A 22,864-nucleotide genomic window follows, 5' to 3' on the forward strand; every position below is an offset into this window, starting at 1 on the left:
TGCATCCTCCCTAAGAGCCTGGGGTTGGGGCAGACTCAGCTCTGCTCAAACACAAGGCTGTGATGAGGTAGGGTGGTTTACCAAAGAAAATCATAGCATACATCACCACATGGAAGAAGAGTAGAAGTTGTGCATGCAAAATAGCCAATAGCCACCTCTGTATATTATTGGCATATTCATTTACTGCAGAGTTTGCAAGGGAGAGTCAAGCATCATAACTGACCTCTAAGAATCCCTTCTGATAGTCTTTGATTCCCTAGCTTAGAAGCTCCCAAACTGGGCACATTTGCTCCGGAGCAAGGAGTAATCCAACAATCGCATTATTGATGATCTCCATCAATCCTCTGAATTATTCACCAGCTATACCTGTTCAGTGCATTTTCAACCTGCTTCTAATATACAAAGTCCTCATGCAACTTTGTCTTACATTGCTACACAAGCACTATTTTATTCAGAATTTTTTTACACCTGTCATATTGCATTGAATTTCCCTTCCAGAGTTTCTCATATTAAAAAAGAAATAAATCAGATTTATTTTTAACACTTTCTACACCATCACCTCTCTAAAACACAATTCTGTTTGCATTTCATTCTAACTGAATAGATGTTGAAATTTTTCCTTCCTAACAATTTTGTTGTGGATTTACGTTCCCAGTATCTGCACATTCACAGAAGTTGCTATGGTAATATTAGAAAATTATTTCAAATCACAAGGCTTCCCTGAAACCATGCGTGCTGGATTTGGAAATAACATTGCTGAAAACCCTGTATTATAGATAAGAAAGTTGAAGATAAGCAAAGATTCTTAACTAGAGCATAATGTGGGAAAATAAACAAACATGCAGACAAAAAAGCAAAAAATCACTGCCTTACTGCCCTACTAAAACTAGAGATACTATGTAGTGGTTAAGAGCATTGGCTTTTGGGAGGCTGAGATGGGAGGATCGCTTGAGGTCAGGAGTTCAAGACCAGCCTGAGCAAGAGAGAGACCTCCATCTCTACTAAAAAATAGAAAAAAAAAAATTAGCTGGGTGTGGTGGCATGCACCGGTAGTCCCAGCTACTCGTGAGGCTGAGGCAGGAGGATTTTGTAAGCTCAGGAGTTTGAGGTTGAAGTGAGCTATGATGACTCCACTGCACTTTAGCCAGGGCAACAAAGAGAGACTCTGTCTCAAATAAATAAATAAATAAATAAATAAATAAATAAATAAATAAATAAATAAATAAATAAATAAATAAATAGCATTAGCCTTAAAGGTCCTAACTAGGTAATTATCACTGGGACTGAAATATTTATATTTGATACCTTCTCAAACTCCCTGGATTTGGAAAGGGGAATTGTCCTTATTTCTTATTTCTGCTCCCCATCTCAGTACAGAGAATATATTTATTCCATGAAACAAGGAAGCTGTAGGCTGTCCAGCTTTCAAGACACAGGAGAAAGAAGCCTCCTGTACTCAAGCTTCTGTCGGAAGCAGAAGTTTGAAGTTGACCTGAAGAGGGGTAGCCTGAGTAGAAGGGTAGAAGCGTTTTTGATCCCAGAGAGGCTCTGTCCAAGTTCTACATCAAACACCTCTCTGCTCTCTTTTATCCTCTTGAACAATATAAGAGACCTAGTCAGTCTCCTTGGAAAGCCCTGTTTCAGGAGGTCACTTCCCCTTCACAGATCCCCACTTCAATCCTATCTCTGGTCCTTTCACAGAATATGGAAATTACTTTCAACCTGAGGATTTAAAAGGAAAAATTTGGCGGAAAATTTTCCCAACTAAGGCAGCCAACACAATGAGTTCCCCTGCCCCACCTTAGCTTGCCTAGTGAAACTTCATTTTAATTTGATCACATACGGGTTTATTGAACACTTACTATCTGTCAGACTGTAAGGCAATACAGCCATAGAAAATATGTCCTTGTCCTCAAGGAACAGGGAGAACAACAGTAAATTACAATGCTATGTGTTAAGTGACAGGAGGAGGTAGCTCTGTGAGTGCAGGGGAAGAGGCCCTAAGTTTCTCCGCTAGGCTGGGTAGAGACTGGGATTTGGCCAAAGTCATTGAAGAGAAAAAAACTTGAAGTAGATCACAAAGTGTAGGTAAGATTTCAACAGGTCAAAAGTATTTTGGAGAGATTAAGAACCTGAGAAACAGCCTTAGAGGTAGTAATGAAAATGCTTAAAACCATAAAGAGAAATGTACTTCTAACTGAATATAAATTCAATAAATTGAATACAAATTATTGAACACTTGGTAAGTACCACATATCAGGCATAGCTTTGGGTACACGTTGATTCTTTTAATGGGCATGTAAACTATATCAATTAGGAATAGTTAGACAAATAACAGGATATCCAGCTCTAGCAGACTTTATCACAATGAAGAATTTATGAGCTCATGAATTCAACAGTCCAGAGGAATACCTGGGAGTATGAAAAGGCTGATTCACTTTTGCAAGTGATTGTGAAAGGAAGCCAGATACATCTTCCGTCTAGAATGATAATATTTAATTTTCTGTTATCTTTAAACGCTTTGCCTGGCCTCATGTCCTGACTCTTCTACTAGCTAGCTGTGTGACATTGGGGAATTTAACTTCTTAACTTCTCTATGCCTCCGTTTCCTCACTAGCAAAATGAAAGTGATAATAATAAAACCTATCTTATGAGGTGGCCGTCAGGATTATATGAGTTAATTTACATAAAATACTTTGAAAAGTGTCTGGCACAAAGTAAGTGCAAAATAAATTTTCGAAGCTATTTAATATATTAACTCAGAAACCCTGGCTACAATTAAAGCCAGAGGCATTTTTTGCTGACCTAGGGAAATTAATGAAGTTCACTGTCATCTGACATTCTAAAAACCCAGAAACTTCTGTTAACTGGCACATTTCTCCATGAAAATTATCGTTCCTAAAATTCTTAGGACCCAAAAAGACCCAAAAAGACCCAGTATCTTCAAAGAAATCTTGAACAAGAAGAAGTGATGGAGAAAGATTCAGATGGCAGGACATGCAGAATGGAGTGGAAATACCATCTGGTCAATCTAAAGCAAAGTTGTCACAAAAACAAACAAATAAACAAACAAACAACCAAAACCCCAAGTAATTATTTCTACTCTAAACCATGCCAGTGGATGAAATAGAACATGCCCATAGTCCCATATCTGTCCACAATTTCAGGCCCTGAATAAACAGGTTCCTGGCACAGCCAGATGCAGCTGTATCTCAAGCTGTTATTGTTAAACTTGCTGGATTTAGAGCTGCTGTTCTAAGAGGCAATTCTATGACGTGACCACCTGAATAAGAAAGGGATTTGTTTTTTGCCATCAGAGCAGGGGTTATTAAGCTGGGATTCAGAAGCATCTACAGAGTGGGTCCAGAGCTTGGACTCAGGGGATTCTCTGAGACATTTAAAATTATGTGCAAAAATTTGTGAATGTATAGTTTTCCTAGCAGAGTTTTTATCAGAATCTTGATGGAATATATAATATCCCCCAAATTTAAGCACTCTGGGTCTAGAGGGAGGGGTTATATTTATTTTGGCCAGCATATAGAATCCCGTGGGCCATCATCCCTCTATCCGAGGGTAGGGAAGGTAAACACAAGCTTCTTTGAAGATATTCACTGGTACTGAGAGATAAATAAAAAAATGACTTCAGAGAGTATGATTATTTCTTGATTCTTCACACATCATTCAGAATTTCCTTGATTTACCCTAGGTGGCTATATAAATGACATAATCTGAGCAATGACATACTGGCCAAACTGAAGATATCAATTCTACCTACATTAATTTCCTATTGATGCTGTAACAAGTTCCCACAAACCTAGAATCCTGAAAACAATTCATACTTATCTTACAGTTCTGGAGATGGATCGGAAGTCCCAAATCAGTCTCTCCCCCAGATAGATTGTTGGTAGAGTTGAGTCCTCCTGGAGGCCCCAGGGCAGAAGCCATTTTCATGCCTTTTGCAGCTTCTAGAGACAACCTGAATTCCTTGCCTCATTGCCCATTCCTGCACCTCACGATCAGCAGAGGAGCATCTTCAAATTTCTCTCTGCTTCTGCCATCACATCACCTTCTCATTGACTCTGAAACTACTGCTTCCACTTTACAAGCACCCTTGTGATTACATTGGGCCTACCTAGATAATCCAGGATAATCTCCCATTTTAAAATTCTTAACTGAATCACATCTACAAAATCCCTTTTGCCCTGTAAATTAACATAATCACAGATTCCGTGGATTAAGACATGGACATCGTAGGAGGTTCATTATTCATCCTAGTACATATCCAAACTGTACATAAAATTCTTTGGTTTAAGACACTAAAGTAGTATATCCACCTAGATGATCTTGGATAAATAGCATATTATGCCATGATTAGTCTTGGGATTCAATTACATTTTGTGATAAGCCCTAATGTGACTCTGAGGAAATGGGACACTAGACAGCTAAGATTTTATTTTTAAGAAATGCTTATATTTTTATCAAACTATGAGGATAATTCTTTCATATTTTGTAAAAATACCAAATAATATGAAAAGATAAAGCTTAACATAACTTTCTTACCCTGAGATAGTCACCATTAATATTGTATATAAACCCTTGCAGTCTTTCTTCCAAGAGTGGGTATATGAGTACACACATACTCATTTGTATACACATATAAACATATACTATTTTCCTACAAATTTGGCGATATAGGGTAAAGAGTTATGAATCTTCCTTTTTTCTCACTTAAGATTATGTCATAAGCATTTCCCATCTCACCAAATATTTATTGAAGGTAAAACTTGAATATAATAATTAATGCTCTTTAATATAATTACCCAAAATTGTTAGCCATCTTTCTATTTTAAATGTTTTTTATTTTAGTGTTAACAGGACTTTATGGAGGTATAATTAAGTAGAGTAAATGTAAAAATCTTAATTTATTTACCCAGGCAAACACCCAGATCAAGATGTGGAATATTTCCATCATACTAAAAAGTTCCCTTTTGCCTCTTTCCAGTCAATCCCCCAACCCAAAGCAAGAAGTATTCTTCTTTCTACCACCATGGGTAAGTTTTGTATGTTTTTGATGTTCTTCATTTACATATAGATTATTTCATACTGAATATAAAATGTACTTTTTTATTGTCTAGCTCTTTTACTCAATATAATGACTTGAGATTTACCCATATTGTTTCATGAATCATTGGCTTGTATTTTTGTATGTCTGAAAAGCATTCTATTTTATAAATATGCCCCAATTTTGATGTTGAACATTGTTGATTGACTTTTGGACATTTGGATTGCTTTTCATTTATGGATGTTTTGAATAAAGCCTATGTGAATATTCTGATAACGTTTTTTTTGTGGCCATGAGTATTCATTTCTCTTGGGTTTATACCTAGGAATAAAATTGCTAGGCTATTGAGTTGGTTTCAGTTTTCCAAAACCAAAATGGTTTTCTAAGTGGTTTATGATTTTGCATTCTGAACAATGTGTATTAGAGTTTCCATTGCTCCACATCCTTACCAGCACTTCATCTTTTAGCTTCAGTTATTCTAATAGAGTAGTATCTCATTGTGTTTTTAATATGCACTTCCCTAATAATGATTTTCATATGCTTATTGATTATTTCAATTGTATTTTGTGGGGTGATTTATCTTTTTATTCTTAATTTGTAGAAGTTCTTTGTATATTCTAAACATGAATTCTTTGTTAGATATATGTATTTCTTCCTAGCCTGTGGTTAGCCTTTTTACTTTATTAATGTTGTCTTTTGAGAAACAGAAGTTTTAAATTTTGGTGAAGTTTAATTTGTATTTTTTTCTTTTGTTATTAGTGTTGTTTGGATTCTCTTTAAGAAATCTTTGCCTTCCTCAAATTCATAAATATATTCTCCTAAGTTTTCTTGAAGAAAACCTTATGCTTCTAGCCTTTACTTTTAGTCTATGACTCATGTCATTTTTATATTTAATTTTAATATTTTTAATTTCAAAATATTAAGTGGGTACAAATGCTTTAGGTTATATGAATCACTTTTGTAATGCTTGAGTCCCAACTATAGGTGTGTTCATCACCTAAACAGTATTCATTGTACCCATTACGTAAGTTTTTACCCGTTTCTTCCCCCTCCTCCCTCCTAGTTGATTTCCACTGAGTTTTACTTCCCTCTGTGCATGTGTGTGATCATTGGTTAGTTCCAATTATTGGAAAGACATTCCTTTTGCCATTTCACTATATCAATGCCTTTGCAAAAAAATCAATTGACCATATTCAAAAACACTGTAATTATTTCCAGTTTTCCTGTTTTATAAATTATTTATTCACATTTTTATATCACCTGATTATATTCCTAAAATAGAAGACTAAAGAGAAAATATTGAAGAATGTAGATGCTTTAAATGCTCATCAAATATCCTGAGACTATTTGCTCCTGTTTGTACTCAAGCCAGCAGTAGTTGAGAATACTCATTTATCTTACCAATAACAATAATATTAGCTTAAAATTAATGAATATTATAGGCAAAAGAGTATATCACTGTTTTAACTAATTTTCTTTGATTGTTAATGATGATTTTTAAGATAAAAAAACTCAGAACCAGAATACTTGAATTTGTGACTCTGTTACGTACTAAACTTGTAGTATTGGGGAAGTAAATTACTTGTGCTTTTATTTTTTCATCTTAAAAATGGGAATGATACTAGTATGTATTTTATAAGTATTATGTGGTAATAGAAGTGTGAGAATTAAAATAAATAATCCAAGTATAGTGTTAACCACAATGCCTGGCATTTAGTGAATGTTCAACATATGTTAACCATTATTAATATTATTACATAATTACCAGGCCTTTAAATTTCTTTTGTAATTTTTGTGTCTGCTGGATAAGTAATATTTCTTGGCAACTGAGAAACATTTGAGAGATTGTACACCAAAATGGAGATCAATCCAAGCACCTGTAAGTGACTGAACAAAAAGAAAGCAAATAAAAGGGTGAAATGAAATAAAAATCAGACTTCAGCATCTTCAAAAACTTTCCCAGAGGTGGTCTTAAAAATATCCATAAATTTCATTTGAAGCAATGCTTCTTAACCTGAAATGCTAAGCAATATTGTCAGGCTCATGCACATACACACACACACACACACACACACACACACACACACGCCTTTTCCTAGAAAGAAGTTCAACACTTTCCCTTACCTTTTCAAAAAGACAGTTATAGGGGATGGGGCCAAGATGGTGGACTAGAAGCAGCTGGCACATGGCACTCTCTAGGAGAGGATCAAAAACTGTAAGTAGATGCTCATTGCATAGGGCTGTATGCAGTGGCTCGTACCTATAATCCCAGCACTTAGGGAGGCCAAAGTGGGAGGATTGCTTGAGGCCAGGAATTCAAGACCAACTTGGGCAACATAGGAAGACCCCATCTCTACAAAAATAAAAAAATTAGCCAGATGTGGTGGCATGAACCTGTGATCCCAGATGCTTGGGCAGCTGAGGCAGGAGGATCACTTTAGCTCAGGAGTTTGAGGATACAGTGAGCCATGATGACACCACTGCATTCTAGCCTAGGTAACAGGCTAGACAAGGTCTCAAAAAAAAAGAAAATCTATGTGTAGCTCTTGGAGCTGTTTCAACATCTATAGGCTTCAGGAATTGGGAAGAAAAAGCAATGCTTTGTATCTATGCACCAATTTTTAGCTGAATCATCATATAGGCTAGTTTGCCTGGAAGGTCTTTATATCTCTGCTTGTCTCTTTTTGAAGTGTAAAGATGTTAAATTGAATAAAAGCTATCTATGGAATGAATGGAAAGTATTCAAAGACCTAATTTTAATTAAAACCAAGTTAAGGAAAAATGCTTGTACCTCTAGACAGATAAAATATTCCCTACTGGCTAATTTTCTGTGTGTCCTGTAAATCGAAGTGCAATCTTTCTTGCCCAAGAAAAGCTGTCTGTCAAACTTATTCAAAGGTTATATCATTTTCCTTTAGGTATACAACAGTTAAATGGCTTGAAAATGTGAATTAAAAATGCCTTTCACATAGCAGTTGGATTATGTCAAGGATCTACCTTAATAACTGAGCATCTCCTTTCTGCAAACCAATATATGTATGGGAGAAATAGAAATGAGTGAGATTTTCCATGTTTCAGGATCTTATTACCTCTTTGGTAAAACTAGAACTAAAATAAAGCAGAGTGTGCTATACTGGAGTGGGTAGAGGGAAGATATCTTCCTTTCATAAGTGGAAGATGACATCCGCTGTATACTCTAGGAGAAAGAAAAATTGGAATGAAATAGCTTTAGCCTGTCTCTCTACCTTATTGTTCATTTCTCACCATAGGAAAAGGAAGAATTTATCCAACTAGTAATCTCAGAGAAATCTAGGTGTATAGAGAGGAAAAGGCCTTTGCTTTTTAAAGGTACTGTTATTGTACTATAGTTATGCAAGATACCAGCATTGGTGGACAAAGGATGAAAGGTCTACAGTACCTAAATCTACTTTTCTTGGAACATTCTTGTGAATCTGCAATTAATTCAAAATAAACTTTTTTTTAAAAGTCTATAAAAGCCTCTGTATTTCTCAAAGGCTATGCTAACTAATAGAGTAGCCAGTAACTACATGTGGTTATTGAGCATTGGAGATGTCTTCGAAGTATGAAATATATACCAGATTTAGTATGACACAAGAAAGAATGCAAAATATCTCATTATAATTTTATATTGATTTCATACTGAAATTATAATGTTTGGGATATATTGCATAAAATACATTATTAAAATTATTTTTGTCCTTTTAAATTTTTATGTGGCCACTAGAAAATTTAAACTTATAGTTGGGGCTTGCATTATATTTCTATTGGGCAGAGATGCTTAAAATTACTTTCCTGAATCATGTGATCAAGATTGCAGTCTATATGCTCAAAAGGAAATGGAAAATCATTTAAGGAGTTCATACAGGGGCATAAAGTGATTAGAGATTAGATATAAATTAAATGTTGGAATAAGAAGGTAAGTGGAGCCCACTCAGACCCCATGGCTCAGAGGACTGGAGCAGAGGAGCAGAGGTATGCTAGAGTGTATTAAAAATGTTGTGCCTAGAAGACAGAAAAATTGCAGGCTATTGAAGATATGCATTTGCTGAATAAATGAATGAATGATGGGTTGGAAGAGGGAGGAGAAGGTATAGAGATCTTTTAGGACTCTGTTATTGTGTTCTCAAGAGGGAGATGACAGTTACTTGAATTTTAGTAGTACCAGTGTGAATGAAAAAACAAACAAACAAACAAAGAGAGCCTGGAATTATTTAAGAAGGAACTGGAGGAGACTCAATGTTTGAATGAATAAAGGGAGATGATTAAGAAGGAAGAGCTAAGGACAATATTCATGTTGCTGGCTTGGTATTAATAGATAATACCTTCCATGAAGAAAAGGAATAAGGAAAAAAATGTATGGAGAAGATTTAAAAACACCATGCATAGCATGTAAGCGTATTTTTTAATCCTGTTGGATTTTGTAAGGAATTTTGAGATGACTAAACCCAACCCCATCATTTTATACATGAGGAAAATGCAGAGTTAAGTGATATTGGCAAGGTCTCACAACTGGTTAGTGACAAAACTGACTAAATAGACCTCTTGAGTTCTATATATCCCAGCTCTTTTCTCTGTATCTTTGCTTCCTAAAGTGTGACCCATGGACAGGAAACCATCAGCATGAATGGGGCTCTTACCAGAAATGCAGATCTAAAGCCCTATCCCGGATCTCCTATATCTGAGTTTGCATTTCAGCAAGATATCCAGGCAATTTGTATACACATTAGAGTTCAGTCTTACTGTTCTACATCACACATCCCTATTTTGTATGTAGAAGTCCAAAACTAAATCTACAAGAGACGATTCTTTGTAGCCACAAGACAAATACATTTCTTTTCTTTTTCTTTTTCTTTTATATAACCCAGCACCATAAATCTCAATTTTGTGTTCAGTAAAAAGGACCATTCTGATAATGCCAGGGGGCTGCTTTTACTCTTAAAAAAGAAAGGTTAAAAATCTCAGCCGTTTTTTCTGTGCCAGAGGATGTAATTGAATATAGCTATGAGCTCAAGACACAATAAATCTGCTATTTATATCTTAAATTGATCTTAAGGATAAAGATAACACAGTTGATATCTTAGATGTTGCTGGTTTTGTAACTCATCCTTGACACCAATCAAATTAATTCTGGACAGACATCTTGTCCCCAATTATTTGTTGTTAGAAAGAACATCCTCTTTGCTCTCAGAGGCTGTGCACACTCTCCAAATCCTCTGTTCTGCACAACAAGCCTTCAGGATATGTAACTGGTTTTCATAGAAACTGGTTTATTTGCCTTCGAATCAAACTTTGCAGACATTGCAGATGATGTTTTGGTTCATTGTTTACCCTATGCATGGGGGTAGCACAAGCTTTTGTTGTCTGTTTCCATATTCTGGCTCACTGGCCAACATTTCTTCCTTTTCTTCTCTCTTATAATTTTCCTTTTAAAAAATCTAATCTAGTCATTTTCTTCTAGTGTTCCAGTCTTTTGCCTGAGAATAGCCAGGTGTACATCAGTTTGTTGCTCAGAGGTTGAATTTTCATGACAAAGGAAGCCTCCTAAGAACACAGCATAGTCTTATTTGTCTGGGTTCCCCAGAACCTGGCACAATGTATTTGGACTCTGCAAAGACTCTTGAAAACAAGTGATGAAAAACAAACAAACAAACAAACACACACACATAAACCAAGCAGGCTTAAACAATATTAAACAATAAAACAGGTTTTTTAACTCACTAAACTGAAAAGTCCAGAATATGTTCTGATTTGGAGGAAGACTTGATACAGTGGTTCAAACCCACCAAGGTCCATGTGTCTCCTTTTGGCAGCAAAATGGCATTAGTGGTTCCAGGCTCCACAGCTTCATATCATATCATCGAGGAAAGAAAGAGATTCTCTTCTCATTGCTTATGTGGAAGAGAAGGGAAAATCCTATTTCCAAGAAGACAAATAGCTTCTTCTCATTTTTAATTGGCTATGATATGCTTATCTTTGAATCAATCTTGGTGTCCATTGGAGATAGTCTATGTCGATCGGCTTAAGTGAACCCAGGATACTCTTGAAGTCAGGCAACAGTGGTGGAGCCCACCCATGCCACCTTATTATGTGTACCAAAGAGGATATGTGTACTAAAGAAAAAATTTAAAGTTTTGCTAAGGAGAAGAACAGCAAAATAAAGATTTACACTTGTTGAATAAATGAATGAATGAACAATTGAATTGGATTCATGGTGACTTTATAGTCCTTAAAACAGAACCAAGTCTTAAAATGTAGTCTAGGAATGGTAAAAATTATTTCTTGGATAATTTCCAAAAGGAAAGAGATATATCAAAATCTTCATGTCGTTACAAGAAAAGGTATCGATGTTTCCTCAAAACAATTCATCTGTTCCTGATCTCTGTTCTCCTCTATATGCAAGATTAGATTTGTGGCCCTTCCTCTTTGTTGCCATTTTTCTTTTAGTCAGATACTGCTTAAAACATGCTGTTATTTACAGTGTTTGAATCAGCTTCTTGTTTAGTTGCAAAATCTATCTCTTATACCATTCTCACAAATGTGTATATCACAACTTGAATATGAAGCTGAGTCCTCTAGATTTATAGAACAGAAGTCTGGCTTGTTTTTATTTTATTTGTTTTTCTTTTAATTATCTGCTGTTTCAGTGACAGTTGTCAACCACAGTAAATATATTCTTAGCATGGATATAAATGTATTAAATGTCCATATATGAAGTTTCATACTCTGCTTCATTCTTGGACCAATCCCAATGAACTATGAAAATCCAATTTAAAAAATTACTATGGCATAACTAACTAAGACTATGTTCAACGTGACAGCACCAACACATTTTAGATATTTTTGGAGTTGTGGAATTGGTCATATACTCCAAAACTATGTTAAATATTTTGACAGAGAATGGTAGATACAGTCTACTTAAGACAACCACATTAGTTTTTTCTCCTTTCCTGGTTTAGTCTCCATATATTGAAATATAATTTGCTTTGCTTTAAAAGAGAATTACACACTATCCTGTGGTCCTAAGAGGTTATACTTCGGAGATGAATTTGAATTCAAATCTCACTTCTGCTACTTACCTGCTGTGAGGATGTAGGCAAGTTGCCTAGCCTTGCTAATTGCAATTTCTCTAAGAATTAAATGAGTTAAGTCAGGAAGAACCCTTAGTATAAACCTGAAAGATGGTAGGCATTCAATAAATGCCATTATTAACTCTCAAGCTCTCAGACATTCATCCCAAGCCCTTCCTAGAATCAGTGTAATTCATCTGTATAGGTGGGGATAAGGATGGGTAGACATGCTTAGAGATATATTTGGTTATTATACAGTAAATGTTTTGAGAAAAGCAATTTTAGGGTAGAAAACTATAATTAATAACTTTTTAATAAATCTACCTGAAAAATACCTGACGTTATATATCATATCTATACTGCAAGCCTAAACTAGGCATATATTTTTCTAAATACTTACTAGAAATCAGCCACACCCATCCCATTCATTTGCATTGCTATCCTTAATTGTTTTCATGCTACGCAGGTAAAGTTGAGCAGTTGAAACAGAGACCACCTGACTTGCAAAGCCTAAATATGTAAAATCTGTCTCTTTACAGAAAAAGTTTGCCAACCTCTGGGTTAGAATATCACTTAAGATCATTAAAAGGAGCTCTAGATGCAGTCAATAGATTGATACAAATTACCTTCAAGATCCATTTGAACCATCTTCTGATACCATAAAAATATCTCAATATGATTTGTGGGAGACACAACCTAAAAGACAAAATACATTTATTTCGTTTAGAGTTTGTATAGCCACATGTAATAAGATTCTGAGTTCCCTGAAAGTAGAGCTAGAGACAAGCCTTTGTGAGCAGGTGGTTTATTTGGGAAGCGATACCAGGAAACAGCAGTGGGGAATTGGAAAGGTTGAAACAGGTTATGAGGAAAAGGATGTTATTGAGCTGATCACTGCTGTGAGCAACTGAAGCTCAATCCTTAAGGATTCCCTGAAGAGCTGTGTAAAATGCAACTAGAATGCCCATTGCAGGCTGGAAGAAGGGAGCATTTATCCATCAGCTTTGATCTTTCATCGGGCAAGCCCCTCATGGGGTTAACACTTTTAGATCTAGGTTAACATTCCTAGATTTGTACATGCGCCAGTGCCAAGAGGATTTCCACATATTTTCCCCAACTCGGCCACATAGAAGGTCCAGGCTCAGAAAGTGAAAGACATGATATGGCTGTGGGAGGTGAGTGAGGTGCTATCAAGCTGCCCCAACATGAAGCAAGCTGCCTAGCAACGGCTGGAGTAGAAGTAAAGAGGATATGAGGCAGGGCAAGGAGGTGTCCCACAGAGTACCCGATATTCATCGAGTGCTCAGGGTGTGTAAATCACTGGGTGGGAAACGCTTTCCCTTTTGTATCCCATTAACTCTGATGCCAGCACAATGAGCTGATAGGTTTCCCTTAACCATTGATTACGGTTAAAGAAATTAACGAGGAAACTTATGTTAGGGACACTAAATAGATAATAATTTCCATAATAGTAGTTAATATTCATTTCATGCAATTTTATAAGATAATAGCTAATTCTGTAATTCCTGTACCCAACTGCCTCAATCCCCACAAGAAATATCCCAGGTGGGTAAAATTGTTACCTATATCACATGGATGAGTACCCTGAGGTTTAGAGAGATTAAGAAACTTGCCTTAAGATACAGCTAGTAAATGGCAGAGTTTGGTTAAGACTCAAACTCAGATTTCCAGGAGTTCACACTCTTAAACATTTTCCTAACCTGCCTTTAAAAAAACCTTTACAATTTCCTCTTGGCCGAACAGAAATCTATCCCTGAATACATTTTCTGTGAGTATGTTAATGATCCGTACACTATGGCTAGGCTGTGCACTCAATCCAGGCCAGTCAATAAAAAGATTGAAAACCCCAATATGTTTATCATTTAATTAGTTATTTCAATCACTTGTTATTGATTAAATGACTGGAGAATAATGTACATCCAAACTAAATTATAATCAATGAATATGTTGGAGTCTCTACTGGTCCTTGTGGGCTTTTAGACTTCCATTATTTAGCTTGTAAGTGTTAGAACAACGATTTAAGTCCATGAATAGTATTTAAAAACACATTAATTCATTGGAAAGTGATTTTCATGGCACAGCATACTATGGCTTTACATATGATAAGGAGCAAATTAGCAGTGTCTGAGGATGGAAAGATAAATAGGGTCTCACAATGGCCTGGGGCAATAAGAATAGTCCTGAATCTAGAGTCAGAATTTATGTGTTCAAGGTCCAGCCCCGCCCCACCTGGGGTCCCAGACAAGTCCTTTAGCCCCTCAAAGACAGTTTGCAGATTTTCAAGATGAGATACAGTATACCTGCAGACTATTATGAAGGTTCAGATGAAATAATATACTTGAGAACACTCGTTAAACCTTAAGTATGATATAAATGTAAGGGGTACCTTTTGTTACCTTTGAATACAATCAGCAGATTGTGCTTTCAAAGGTAATGCACCTACAGGAATAAATTCGAGAGCTGAAAAGCACGGAGGTTTACAAATTGCCGGGCAATCTGTCAAGACTGGATAATTACGGTTACTATTTATATTTCAGTGGGACACTAGTTGATGGACTTGGTCCTTGAGAACATTAGCATTTTTTCTTTTTCTTTTTTATTGTGGCAAAAAAATGCATAACATAAAATCTATCATCTTAACCATTTTTAAGTGTACAGTTCAATAGAGTCAAGTATATTCATATTGTTGTAAATCAGACATCCAGAACATTTTCATTTTGCAAATCTGAACCTCTATGCTTGTTAAACAACTCTTCTTACCACTCCCAGTCCCTAGTAATCAGCATTCTACTTTCTCTTTTCGTACATTGCTGACCTTTATGGGATGTTTACCACATGCCAGAAATTTTCTATTCTTTCCCATATTATTGAGAAATCTACTTTCTGCTTACTAAATGCACAAAGATGCCATAAAAGAATTGATTTTATCAGTTTTTTTTCTATATTTACAAAGTCATTCAAAGTGATGCAGGTGATATTTTTCCTCCTATTTCTGGGTAAAATGTTCTGCTACATGGTTCTAGAACTTGAATCTTCTGCATTTGGCTTTAGATTCATCAATGGCCTGTGTAAGTGGGAAAGTGAGTCAAAACATGCCTAGAGAACAGGAATGTCCACATCCTGCAAGAGGACCAACTGACAGGTAGGGTTGGACTTCAAGAAACTCCTCTGAGAAGCTTACGCTTTCTTTATCCCTAACTTTGAAATTTCAAAGGAAATGTTTCTCCCCGCCAAAGATCCAGGACAGAGAAGAGATGACCTGCTTGTTCTCCATCTCAGAGCAAAAGATCCCACAGGGAAGTGGCATTGGTCAAATCACGGTGTCTAACAGACTTAAATCTTAGGGGGGAAGCTATTAGAATTCTAGAAGAAAATGTAGGAAAAACTCTTACAGACATTGGTCTAGGCAAAGAATTTATGAAGAAAACCCCTAAGGCAATCACAGCAACAAAAAAATAAACCAATGGGACCTGATTAAATTAAAAAGCTTCTGCACAGCCAAAGAAACAGTCACGAAAATAAACAGACAGCCTACAGAATGGGAAAAAATTTTCGCATACTACACATCAGATAAAGGTCTGATAACAAGAATCTATTTAGAACTCAGGAAAATCAGCAAGAAAAAATCAAACAACCCTATCAAAAAATGGGCAAAGGACATAAATAGAAATTTTTCAAAAGAAGATATAAGAATGGCTAACAAACATATGAAAAAATGCTCAACGTCCCTAATCATCAGGGAAACGCAAATCAAAACCACAATGAGATATCACTTAACTCCAGTGAGAATGGCCTGTATCAAAAAGTCCCAAAACAACACATGTTGGCATGGATGCGGAGAGACAGGAACACTCATACACTGCTGGTGGGACTGCAAACTGGTTAAAACAAACTTTATGTGATGTTTTTGCAGGAAATCACATGCTGACTCGGACATTGCTTCTGATCCTGATTCTTTTGTCAAATTTTCTTTGTATCTTCCTCAGTTGGTGATTTACTTCCTCCTTTCCTTTACAGGATCTTTCACAGGGTTCCTGGCCTCCTTCATTTTATATTCTACCAGGTTTGCAATAGAGACCTTGGGTGATATCTTCTTCCAGTTCAATCACAGGGCTGAGTGGGAAACAGTCCAGACTGTTTCTAATCTCTCAAATTCAACACACAAATATACACATATACATGCACACACATTGGGTAAGACACAACTGGCAACATGTGGATAGACTCTGACTTACAGATATGTTTTATTATTGTTACTGTGGTAATAACACATGAGATCTACACTCTTAAACAATTTTTAAGTGTACAATACGGTATTGCTAACTATAGGGACAGTGCTGTACAGCAGATCTCTAGAACTTATTTATCTTGTAAAACTGAGACTTTATACCCATTGAATAGCAACTCCCCATTTCTCTATCCTCCCAGCCCCTGATGACCACAATGCTACCCTCTGATTCTGTGAGTTTAACTATTTTAGATACTTCATACAAGTGCAACCACACAGTGTTTATCTTTCTGTGACTGGTTCATTTCATTTACTATGATGTCCTCAAGGTTCATCCATGTTGTCACATTGAAGGATTTCCTTCTTTTACAACTATCATATGATCCAGCAAGCCCAGTTCTGGGTATTTATCTGAAAGAATTGACATGAGGATCTAAAAGAGATATCAGCACTCCAGCATTCATTGCAGCACTATTCACAATAGCCAAGATGCAGAAACAACCCCAATGTCCAACAACAGATGAACGGATAAAGAAAATATGATACACACAATGGAATATTATTCAGTTTTAAAATAGATGTGTATGTTTTTTTTTAATTGGCACAGAGGTTTGGGTTTTCTTTTTTTGTTTTGACTTTGAATTAATCTTCCAACATTTAAAAAATTGAATATTTTACACATATACAAAGTGAGATTTCTTCTTTCTCTTGGAATATTTGTAGCTTTATAATACTGATCCACACTCTAATATGCTGATAGCCCATGAGAGCTGAGAAGGAGCTGTCATTTTAGACTAGATTAGTGCTCTTTAATATATGACCAGTTCCTCTGGTCTGTTTTCTGTCACAATTCCTGGCTGGCCCCAGTAATATGAAAGCTTGATACCTTTTAGTTAGTAAACCTTGTTTTTACCTCCAGAAACTATGTGTCTCTTTTTCTGAGTCATCAGCCCCCAAGAAGAAAGCAGAGTCCGTTACAATTTCTGCCTATCCCTTGCCAGTGACAAAAGCTTTTTTTACATTACTTGGGCTGACTTAGTCCCTTTTGATTAAATATGAGGACATAGAAGATACTAGAATACCAGTTTCATGAGGACAAGGACATTTGTTTTCTTCTGGATCTGCAGTGCCTGAAATAGTGCCTACACATAGTAGGTGACCAATGAACATTTGTTGAATGACTAAATAAACTGAATTCATATGATATGCAGAGATCGTCAACTCCTTAAGGTAGAAGAGGGATATTCTACTTAGTTTTGTTTGAAAATCATTCTAAATCTTTACTTTCATTTGTGACTGAGATCCTATATGTTGGCCAGAGAGTAAAACCAAAGGTCTATACCATTTGATTTCTATACAAAGAGAATTAGTAGTTAAGCAATGGGGAGTTAAACTGCTTAAGTTCAAATTCTAGTTCACCACTTATTATGCTCTCAATATATCGATACACACACACACACACACACACACACACACACACACACACAGTGGTACTTACCTCATAGAGTCGTGAGGTTAAATGAGACAATCTATGTAAAGCATTTTAGCAGAGTATTTAACACATAGTATGTGTTTGCTAAATGTTAATGTTGCTGTATCTTGAAGCTCATTTTAGAATAGAGGCTAGTAAATCATTTTATCTGGAGCAGAGAATTCATATAGATTAGTAGTGGAGTGGGGAAGAGAGAGTGTTAGAGCTAAGTAGAGAGCCAGAATTCAGTATTCTAGGCAGCAAGAGTTATGCAGTGAGCTGAAACAGCAAAATGGTTTACCCCGCCCCCAACACACACACACTACTATGGACTAGAAGGATTAACCCGGGAGTAGCAGAGGGTGAGCTGAATTAAAGGCAGGCCCTACCTCTGGTCTCTCTATGTACTGAAAAATGTAGATTCTGGGTTTTCTTTTGCTTGTACTTTGTCATGTATGAAGAAAATTATTCTAATTTTCTTTAGTTTGAGAAGTTTGATTTAGTTCTAAAAGGTTAATTAGTTCCCAGATTTGTAAGTTAGGCAAAGCCAGGGGCTCTGGCTCCTTCCCTCCGAGTCAGGACAATCTGCATCAGCACTTCTCAGAATAATACACCAATCAGGGAAAGAAATTTCACCCATTCACTTTGCTCTCTCTGTGGTACTTAAGCCTTTCAAAATAACAGGCCCTTGTGACCAAGAGGTCATCTGGAAAACTATCTTGGGAGCTCTTCAAAGTCAGCTCTCTCAGCCCTTTCTTTATGACCCAGTGAGTGGAGGAAACGCAAAGAACACATTGTTTCGAGGTCACTTTCAAGCACTGTTCTACTTGGTATCTCTCCATCCATGGACAAAAAATTCAGTTAGGTTCTGTTTTTGTTTTTTGGTTGTTTCTCTGCAACTAATAAAAAGTATTTCCTAGCATGGAAAACTATTAAACGGGAGGCATCTTAGAGTTCTTTCCAGCCAAATACCCAAAGAAGAAAGCCTCTTAATGAATAGCATCCTGAGAAGTGATCTGGTTTTGTGAATAAAAGGGAGTTAATTCAATTTTATATCCAGATCCTTAGCCCTTCATTCATGCATATTGTATCCATCAATCCAACAAATATATATATTGACTATCTAGTTTATTCCTGGTCCTATCTATATGGTGTTGAACAACATAATGTCCCATTTGACAGAAAACATATATATTAATATCATATGCCAGTCCATGACTGATGCCTTCTGTAGGCTGTATAGAATAATAATTAACAGTTTGAATTCTGGAGGCTTACAGACCTTTGGGGTAGAATCCCATACTATCTATCTGGTCTTGGGCAAATTTCTTAATTGCTCTAAGCAGTAGCTATTTTACCAGCAAACTGGAAAAAGTGATAGTATCTATCTCACATATTGTTGAAAAGATTAAATGAAAGAATGCATGTCGAGTGATTACCATCATAGTAGGGGCATAATGAGTGTTTAATAAATGTTAGATATGATGACAAAAGTGATGCCTGTTGCAAAGATACACTAATCATTGATTCTCACTTTTCAGAATAGCTCATTCCAGTAATAGATTCTATCCTTGCTTCACTTATCACATATCTGTAGATATTTTGAATATATCTGGCCATAAATTAACAAATAAGAAAGAAGAAAGAAAGAAAAAAAGGAAGAAAGAAAGGAAGGAAGGGAGGAAGGAAGGAAGGAAAAATGAATACCCCATGTTTTCAGAATAGGTATGGAAGTAATAGATCCAATCTGTAAACTTGAATTCATCAATATCATCAAACTGCCATTAAAATGTGAGCTAAAATATTTAAAAGATTGATTGCCTTAAGATATTTCCATTTTTTTATTTGGGATTGATAGTGATAATAATCAAATCAAAGAAACTACATAACATCTAATCAACTAGGCATCAGTAATCATTAAAAAGATAAAAATTAATTTTCTGACTCCAAATAATATTTATTATTCTCAAAATGTTGGTCAGTGAAAATGATTTTATTCTAATTCAAAAGCCAAACAGTCAAGAAGCACTAGAATGATAGAATAATTTAGACAAACCCTTAACTTACAAATTTCTAAGTTGTCTTTGGACATCTAATCAGAATTAATGGCATATAAGATTTTTTTACTATTATGTTAATAAATGCTTCACTTTTCTTTCTGAAGATTTATTTTTCTTTCTTTTAATACCAAAGGGAAATGACGAGCTTCAGAGAGAGCTAAAGAAGTGGACATTTATACTGTATGATTTTGGAGGCCAAAGAGGTTCTACATATATAATGTTTCTCTTCTGCTTATCTGAAATTCCAGTCAGTTCCTGTAATTAGTATTTGAAACTAAAATTTTCATGGAAAAGGTAGGTATTCAAGCTATTATTAGGTGTTTATATTTTGATGTGAAGAAACTTATTTATTTAGTTTGATTATATGGGAATATATTTAATACTCTCATTGACCAAGAATCAAGCAGGATTGGGAGGAACAACTGAAAATCTCAGTCCTCTTCCCTGCAAAAAATAGCCCATTCTCAAAGTTTCATACACAAACTTAAATACACACACATACATTTTTACATAAATGTGGCCATATTATACATACTGTTCTTCCATGTATTTTTTTCACAATCTATTTTGATGATCCTTCTGTGTTTGTGTGTGTAGAGCCTCTCTTTGTTTTATGCATGCATAGTAGTGATGATTTATTTAACCACTTTCCTCAGTAGTGAACATCAGATTATTTCCAATTACTTGCTATTTCAAAGAGTGCTGAAATTAATGTTCTTATGTATATGTGTCTTTGTGTATATGGACGATATTTTCATTAAGATAAATTTATATACTCCAAACATAAAATTGCAATAATAATATTTATCACATTTAAAATTTGATAGATTATGTCAAATCCCGTTCCAAAGCATTTTATCAATTTAGAATCTCATTTTATTTGTTAAGAATTCTGCAAGTAACAAAAAATGCTAATTAAAAGTAGTCTAAACAAATAGGGTTTATTTTTCTCACAAAATAATAGGTCTGGAGTAGCAGCTAGTGGTTTTGTTCAATGGCCTAAAAATATCATAGCCGCATGTCTGTGAGTTCCTTGGCCTTTCTCTTATGATGACAATATGACACCCATTGCTCCGAGCATCATGTCTACATTCAAAACATAATGAAGCAGAGAAAGGAGAGAAGGGAGTTACCTACTACAACTCTTCCTTCTTATCAGTAAATACTCACTTTCTTATACACCTCCACAGTATATTTAATGTTTATTAGACCTCCACAGTATGTTTATTGATTAGAAAGATGTCACATGAACACCACAGCTGCAAAGAGAGCTGGGAAAATGAGTATTTATATTTCTAGTCTCTAAAGTTGAGGCAACCAAAGGAGAAAGTGGTGGGAAACGGGTATGAGTTAGCAAAATATCAGTGTTTTTCAGGCCCATGAAGGTATCTGAAAATGCCCATTTTATGGCATTCTCGCCAACAGTAGAAAGCTCAAGCTTTCTTGCCAATCTTATGACTTACAAAAAGATATATCTGCTTGTTAAAATTTGATTTACCTAGTAATCTATGAAGTTCAGCATCTTTTTAATTTAAAAAAAAAATTTGGTCATTTGTAATTTTCTTGTAAATTAGATGAATTTCCAATTTATATCAATTATTTATGAATTGTTTATCTTAGTATATTTAGGAGTAGGTCTACACAGAGAGATATAACATAGAGGTGTTAAGTCCCTGAGTTAAGAGAAAAGGATAACCAAACAGGAAGAACTGTGAACTGGAAGGCATGACTCTGAATGTAAACCTCAGGAATTCCTTAGTTTTTTTTTTTTTTGAGAGCTGTCATTACATTGAAGAAAAAATTACTTCCCCTGGCAACCCTACAACCTCAGAGGAAGTGCATAGATACAGTAATGTTCCAAGATCCTTTGATAAAACCAAGACTAAGGTCAGGAATTCCATACTTGGCTGATCTTCAGTGTTACTTAATGTTACTGGTCTCCAATTCTGAAGATTATAATTCAGCAGATCTTTAGTGGGCTTTGGGATCTGTGTTGTTTGGATTTTTTGTGTTTTTTTTTTTTTTTCCCCAGCCATCAGGTGAGTACAAGTGAATCATCAGCCTAGATGGAGCTGGGTTCTCTCCATAGTTCTGAAAGTAAATATCTGTAAAAAACAAATGTGGGAAAACTAATTCCAACATAATTGACATTCAGAAGTAAGTACTGGCCGGGCACCATGGCTCACACCTGTAATCCTAGCTCTCTGGAAAGCTGAGGTGGGAGGATCTCTTGAGGTTGGGAAATCAAGACCAGCTTGAGCAAGAGCAAGACCCCATCTCTACTAAAAATAGAAAACTTAGCTGGGCGTGGTGGCGCATGCCTGTAGTCCCAGCTACTCAGGAGGCTGAGGCAGGAGGATTGCTTGAGCCCAGGAGTTTGAGGTTTCAGTGAACTATGATGAGGTCACTGCACTCTAGCCAGGGCAACAGAACAAGAATCTGTCTCAAAAAAAAAAAAAAAAAAGGTTGGCCGGGCGCGGTGGCTCATGCCTGTAATCCTAGCACTCTGGGAGGCCGAGGCAGGTGGATCGCTCAAGGTCAGGAGTTTGAGACCAGCCTGAGCAACAGCGAGACCCCGTTTCTACTACAAAAATAGAAATAAATTATCTGGCCAACTAAAATATATATAGAAAAAATGAGCCGGGCATGGTGGCACATGCCTGTAGTCCCAGCTACTCGGGAGGCTGAGGCAGTAGGATCGCTTAAGCCCAGGAGTTTGAGGTTGCTGTGAGCTAGGCTGACGCCACGGCACTCACTCTAGCCAGGGCGACAAAGCAACACTCTGTCTCAAAAAAAAAAAAAAAAAAAAAAGGAAGTACTTGTATTTTAATCAAAAGAATCAATAAATTAGAATGCAGATAAATGAAGAGTGTACATTTTATAGATTTTCCAAGTATTAGTGAGCAAAATATATGAATTAAATATTACTATCTA

Source organism: Lemur catta, chromosome 5, assembly GCF_020740605.2.
Source record: "Lemur catta isolate mLemCat1 chromosome 5, mLemCat1.pri, whole genome shotgun sequence".
NCBI classification, from domain to species: domain Eukaryota; kingdom Metazoa; phylum Chordata; class Mammalia; order Primates; family Lemuridae; genus Lemur; species Lemur catta.